The sequence below is a fragment of the Triticum aestivum genome, chromosome 4B, assembly GCF_018294505.1.
Source record: "Triticum aestivum cultivar Chinese Spring chromosome 4B, IWGSC CS RefSeq v2.1, whole genome shotgun sequence".
In the NCBI taxonomy this organism is placed as follows: Eukaryota; Viridiplantae; Streptophyta; class Magnoliopsida; order Poales; family Poaceae; genus Triticum; species Triticum aestivum.
In genome coordinates, this window is record NC_057804.1 from 457028525 (window position 1) to 457035556 (window position 7032).

The window sequence follows — 7032 nt, forward strand, 5'->3', positions numbered from 1 at the left end:
ACTGATGCAGTTGGTGCCCCATCGAACTTGTGCTTTTGGGATTTGAACAAATCACACAGCAGACCCATACATTTTTTCGGGCCGCATGCAGGGTATAGGGGGCCCGGTATTCTGCTAATATTAGCAGAATAACCATTAGCAGAATATACCCTGCATGCGGTTTAAGCACTTTTCGATATTCCACACGGTTTAAGAGCAGTTTTGAAAATGGTGTGGCGGATGACGAGTGGCAGCGAGCGTTTTTTCGCGTTTTTTTCTAAACCGCTTGTCGGAATGAAGCAAATGATACGGCGTTGGATAGATATCATCGAGGTGCATCTTTTTCATATATAAAAATTTCTCTAATTCATTACGGTTTAAGAGCAGTTTCAAAATTACTAAATCGCGGAGTTCTGTTTTTCAAGTTTTTTTATATTTTCGGTACTGTTTTCGTTCCAGTTTTTGAACCGTTTGTCGAAACGAGGCGTGTGATACGCCGTTGGAGATCTACAAACGAGGTGCAACTTTCATATGTTGAAATATTTTTGAGATTCCTTACGGTTTTAAGTTAATTTTGAAAATTGCGCGGCGGACGACGAGTGGCAGCGGCCGTTTTTCACGAAATTTTTGCAAACCACTGGGCGGAATGATTCAAACAATAGGCCGTTGGAAAGATATCGACGATACGCAACTCTTTCATGTAGAACACTCTCTCTAATTCTTTACGGTTTAAGAGGAATTTCGAATTTACCGAAATGCGGACACTGTTTTTCGCGACACCCAAATTGACGTGGGTACTTCATCCGACTGAACACCGCACTGCATCGAACAAAAAACCGCCCTGCATCATACGAGTAAGAGAACTTCATGATTTCTTTTATTCAAACGTAATTTTTTCAAGAACGAGAAAGTAGAGTGCACATCACATCGAGTGTAAATGAACCTAACACTATCAAGAAGTGAACCGCATTACTTTTTTTTTGCGTTCGTAACATTTTTTTTGCACTTACGGGATGAACAACATCATACGGCCGACCGCACTGCTTCAGACTGAAAATCGCACTTCATTAGACGGGCAAGCGAGCTGCATGGTTCTTGCACTCTTTTTCTATTTTATTTTTATAAATGAGTTCTTTTTTTATGAATGAGAGGGGACCGCTGGGATGAGGCCAAGTGAACCACATCAAGAGGAAAAGTGAAACGCAACACAATTCTAAGTGACACATTGAACCATATCATTTTTTTGTCGTTTTTTTACTTTTTTTTATAAATGCATCCGAGCTGCATGGTGAGAGCTAGTGAGCTTCATCTTTTTTGGTCTTTATTATATTTCTTTTTTATTTAACCTATTTTTTGTTTTTTTAATTTCCATTTGATTAACCTATTTGGACGAGGGAGGAGGAGTGTAAACTGCATGTTTATTTGAAAAGAGCCAAAGCGTACTTCATAAATTGGGAAAAAACTTTTTTTACGGGAAGTGGGCCGTGGAGTCCCTCGAAGTGCACTGCATTGTAGTTTTCTTTTTTCCAGCTGTTCTGCCAAAGTGGGCAACTTTTGCAATTAACACAGATGTCCTTCAGTATGTAAAAAAAAGTGAATGAAAAAAATCGGAGCGTTGCTCTAGCCGGTGCTGACAGTACGGAAGTGTACTGCTTGGGGAGTCGGCGATGGCCCGGTGAGTCTGATGGTAAAAATAGGTCCAGTGGCAGTGTGAGCCGAGGCATCGCGGAGGCGGAGTTCACATTTTTGTTGTTGTTTCCCCATCTCCTGCAAAAGCAAACTGAACCGTAAGAACAACGGATAGCAAATTGCAGTGCACTGAAGATTTCCATCCATGAGTGTACTAATGAGAGTAGCGAACCATGGCATTAAACACTAAACTCCACGCTGATGTTTTTGCTCGCACACCAAACTGCATGGGCCGGCCAACTGCATGTCGTTTTTTGCTGTTTAATTGAACGCGTTGTCGCACAAGACTACACCATGCGTGTTTACATGTTAACCTGCTTCATGCTGAGCCCGGACATCCAAGGAGGGTTGTTGTACTGCTACACATATTCAGAGCTCCGAACTTGCATTTTCAGAGGTTGTTCCTTCTGCTTCAAAAGTTCTTCAGATGCTAGTATTACATAGACTAGATCACTAGAAAAACATCACAAAGATGCAAGAACTGATGGATGGGACCTTCCATTTTCTGCAGCGATTCATCGTTCTCATCCACTCGATAGGTTCAGTGGGTTCGCTGCTGCCGTGAGTGCCACACTACACCCGTCGCCTTGCCGCACTGCATCCGTCGCCCTGCCGCACTGCATCTGTCGCCCTGCCACACTGCGTTGTGCGGGAAGTTAGTGAGCGATAGTAGCTGCTCGTTGTAGAACTCGCTGGAAAGGATGAATAGAACCCATCCGTCGCGAGATTGCACTGACAAGATCGACACCATGGATGACGAACGGGAGCAGAACCATCTCTGATGCAGCACAAAGAAATTACCTGAGACCTCGCGCAGCTTGGCGAGCTTCTCATCCGCCATTGTTGTGTGAGAGAGCGTTTGGCACGTGTGTGGGGAGGAAGAGAGATTGGCTTGGGAATGGGTGGCGTGCTGCTTGCACCGACACTTTTGGACTGCACGGTGCCGGTAGGGCGTGCTGCGTGCACCCACGTACTAGATTGCATGGCGCCGCGGGGGTCAACACATCTGCCGGCGAACTTCAGTGCGGAGGGCAAATAACACTGCACTGCACTACACATCGGACCACGAGCCTCGTGCCACCGGCTGCAAGAACTTTCGCCGAGTGACTAGACATCCATCCACACTGCACTGGTGCCCAAACAGAACTACATCAATGTGCCCAAGTGAATTCTGAAAAAGCAAAAAACCAATCAATGGGGAGGAGAGGACGCTCGAGGTTGGAGGTTGCGGCGTTGTGTCTGACGATGAGGGAGGCCAGCAGAGGAAAGTGGTGGCCCACAAACCTGCACGAAGACGCGGGCCGCGACCGAGCTGCACAGGGGTAGCGACTGAGCTGGATGAGGTGGGGCGGCGTCGGAGCACCACGGATGGCGGGGCAGTGGCCGTGGCTGGAGCGGGGAGGGGCCGGGGCCGTTGCTGCGCGGCGTTGCACGTCAGAGGCGCGCGGGGGAGATGCGGGGCGGCGCCAGAGGGGTGGAGTAGGAGACGGGGCGGCTCCGGACGGGAGGAGGAGGAGGCAGGGCACTGCCGGACGGGAGAAGCAGGAGGCAGGGCGGCTCCGGATGGGAGGAGGAGGAGGCAGGGCGCCGCCGGACGGGAGGAGTAGGAGGCGGGTAGGCACCGGTCATGAGGAGGAGGAGGCGGGGCGGCGCTAGCCGGGAGGAGGAGGAGGCGGGGCGGCGCCAGCCGGGAGGAGGAGGAGGCGAGGCGGCGTGGGGAAGGAGGTCGTGTGGTGCCGGGGTGGGAGGTGGAGGTTATGCGGCGGCGGGGTAGAAGATGGTGGTCGTGGCCTCGTGGGGAGTGGACGGAGGTGCACAGGAGATAGGGGAGTTGGTGCCCGAACAGATAAGGTGGGTGTTTTTTTGTTGTTGGCACGCCCAGTTCGGTGGTTACTTTGTAGTTACAACGGTACGTGGGATGTTAGCAGAATAAGGTTAGGTGTTAGCAGAATAAGGGTCCTAAGAATGTTATCATAATAGACTCATCATATATATATATATATATAGAAACTCTATTTAAAACCCTGGGTGAGGAATAAGTAATTCTTCACCCTGGTCAGTCGATCACTGTTTGGTTTAACCCAGCACAAACCGATGTAAAATTATAGCCAAAATTGATTGTGCCGCCGTAATTTTACGTTGACGCTGGAAGGTCACGGGGATTAGGAGCTAGCCCACCCACCCCATACATTTTTTTCAGTTAATTAATAGATGGGAGCGGTTTCGTCTGAACGCCGACAAGCGGGCGGTGATTGGCGGAGGGCTCGACGGCGAGGTAGTCCGCAGAGAATTCTCATCGGATGATTCCCTCGCTCCCATGTCCATCACTCCCATCTCCCCCTTTCCTCTTGTGCGACTGGGAGGCCGACAGCGGCGGCGGGGACAGAGCATACAACGATTCTGCGCCGGCGAGCAATCCCAAATCACCAAGCCAGATTTACTATGTCCTCGACAGCCGGGTAAGGCACAGGTTCTCCACTTTTCTCACGCTCCCTCCCTCTTCATCTCTCTGTTCCCGTCCGTCCCCTGCTCACCCTGCTAGATCTGAATGATTGCCTTGCAGGGATGAAGGTCATGCTTGCGGCTCGCCGCGTATGTCCAGAAGCAATGCCACGTCCGCCCACAATTTCATCCAGGCTCGCTAATCTACATCCATGTTTCTTTTCTGATCTCTTCCCGATCTGACCTGTTCACATAATTTTATACAACCATATTTTAGATAGGCTTTTGATGAGTGCACCATGTATCCATGGTTGCAAAATGATTCCTGAGATTTCCTTGGTAAAATTTTTGGAATATTTTAGTTGTACATAAATTGGTTGTGCCATCATAACCATTTGTTTATTCGCTAGTATAAAAATACCAAAGTGAATTCTCTATACATACATACAAGAAGCACCTCTTTAATTAGTAATTTGCTGGTAGAATCATCGATCTGTTATTACTTGACATAAGAAAGCTATTACAAATGCTATAGGCAATTGCGTGGAAATTGATCTGAGAAATTGTTGTCGAGATAGGTAATCAAATACTTGAGAACAGTTGCTCTTTAAGATTTCCTGAGCTTTACTCTGGGTGCTCAAGTGAAGCAATTACTTCTCACTGAAGGGTCTGTTTCTTTACTGGACTGGTCATGTTGTTCCTATTTTCTCTTTTATTCAGATATACCTCGGATTTCTAGATAAGAAAGAGGTATGCTGAACAAGATTCAGGTCGTGCTAAGACATCAACAATCTATGCCGACAAGCCTCCACTATCTATTGCAGAAATGAAGAACTGTACGTGTTGATTGCTTATCCTGAATATGATTTGGGGCGAATAAGGCCTGACTAGCTTCTAAATCTGCTGAACTGTACTGATCGTGGTGTCATGGTGTGAAACTAATTTTTCTTTTGCTCTTCTAAAGGCCATCTCACCTTCGCAATGATTCATATTTTGCCAGAGGAGATGGCTCAGTTGGAAATTATGTTCTGCTTCTTGATTCTTATGCTAATTCTCTGTCTGTTTGTAGGATGGCTGGTGATGTTCAGAATAATAAGGGAAGTGCCTTAAAGCTGAATATCAAATGAAAAGTTGAGCTGCACGTTGGGGTCTGTATCCTTGCCGTGGTGGCTTGTTATTGATACAGTCTTTTATATTTGAATGCCCGCTACTCTCGCACATATACATATCTTTCATTATAGATGCAAATTTGGAGCCACTTAAATTTGCTTGCCTGCCATTTTACTTAGCAATCTGCAAGAAAAAAAAAGGCACCATAGATTGTTTGGCAATAATGATCGACATAAATTAGCAGTCTATATATTTATTAAATTCTGAATTACTTGTCCTCGTGTCTTTAGTGATATGGTTGCTTTGCCTTACAATCAAATTTTCAATTAGTAATGGTGAGTATAGTAGACTGTTTAAGCAACTAAGCAACTCAAGTCCCATGGTGACTACAACTCAAAGCACTAGTCTCGTATTTTGGTGTGAATAGCCATATTTGAATGGATAGCTCTACAAGATAGGAAAATAGTTTAGTGTGCATTGAAACAATAGTTACAGAGTTTTGCCTTTTTGTTTTGTTTCTGTGTACTTTTGATTCATACCTGCAACATCGTATTATTGGTTCATGTGATTCTGATGAATTTGGTACATGCAAAATCCCTCTGCGATATCTTTGATTTCGACATTGTTACCAGTTTAGGGTATTGAAATCCTGTTAATCCTAAAGTGTTATATGTGCTTGTGTGTTGGTGTCCTCTACATGTTTGTTCTTATACTTACGAGAACTGAAAATATTCTGTTTTTCAGGTATCCGTTCAAGTGGTTGCTGGCTAATGTATGATGGATAAAGAGTAGCGTCTTGGTATTTATGGTATGTACGTGTAGTTTTAAATTGAAATTTCAAAACATCTTTTACAAATAACTAGTAGCAAAATCCAGGTTGTGAGAAGAAAAGTGGACCTCAATGCTACCGTACAATTAATAGGATACTATGTTGCTTCCAGCCCGTGGATAAGAATGTTTTAGTCGCTGGGGTCCTAGAGAGATTGGTGAACAGATGAAGCTGATGGGAGATCTCTGGTCACCTGCAAGTTAAGCTAATTTAAGATCAAGTTCGACGGTTACTTAGTTTCAAGTTCAGCAGTACCGCAGTAGTTAGTATTCAAGTTCAGCAGCAATTTTGTAATAGTGATTTCTGAAATTTTCATGCTGTTGGTTAGTTACTGCTAAGTGGCATTCAATTGTATCAGGACGAATTTTATTTGTAATCTCAAGGCTGGAATTTGTTTTAGTGAGATATTTCCTGAAACCACTACATGGAATATATTTATGACACCACATTGTTACTCCGTGGTTATCAAGAATGCCTTGTGTACAGAATGAATTAATGGCCTATGTTTCTTATGTTTACCAAAAATGCCTCGTGCAGAATTGACATAGTGCAGCCGGAGTACACAAAACTGCCTATATTAGTTAAATCAATTAGGAGTAACATATTTCCGTGCTACAGCCGGTGTACTCAGTCCAATAGAAATAGTAGTAGATCAAGACGTAAAATACCTGGAATATTGGAATGCAGCCTTATATCTAAACAAATCAGGAACACGTCACTAGCAAGATGGGCCAGATTACTTCCTCGACTCAAAACTCTTTTCATAATCTTAGGGCGGCTTTTCTATACTGGCACATCGATGCATGCATGAGGTAATATTACGGTGCTCCTTTTGCTTTACGGGATAGAGACGGGTTCCTTCTTCAAACAGTAATTTTACCCCACATGTTTTTGTTTCTTATGTTTTGAATTGTGGATGTGGGAGATAGGCTGGGGTGAGAAATAAGTATTCCTCACCCAGGATGACGAATAGTGCGACCCTA

General features: G+C 44.9%; 2 long non-coding RNA genes across 4 annotated transcripts; one reads left to right on the top strand and one right to left on the bottom strand.

The window, feature by feature from the left end:
• Positions 1–1469: 1469 nt before the first annotated feature.
• On the bottom strand, positions 1470–3524 carry LOC123092695 (uncharacterized). 2 transcript variants are annotated; one of them, XR_006444805.1, is made up of 4 exons: positions 2953–3524; positions 2470–2839; positions 1841–2307; positions 1470–1746 (listed from the first exon to the last, which is right to left on the bottom strand). It is a non-coding gene; the product is annotated as an uncharacterized lncRNA (long non-coding RNA). The 2 variants fall into 2 exon arrangements; XR_006444804.1 differs by having other exon boundaries at positions 2470–3524.
• A 337-nt stretch (positions 3525–3861) lies between these two features.
• Positions 3862–6490, top strand: LOC123094978 (uncharacterized). 2 transcript variants are annotated; one of them, XR_006446065.1, is made up of 5 exons: positions 3862–4127; positions 4232–5040; positions 5180–5258; positions 5965–6028; positions 6097–6490. It is a non-coding gene; the product is annotated as an uncharacterized lncRNA (long non-coding RNA). The 2 variants fall into 2 exon arrangements; XR_006446064.1 differs by having other exon boundaries at positions 4232–4946.
• The last annotated feature ends 542 nt before the right edge of the window (positions 6491–7032 follow it).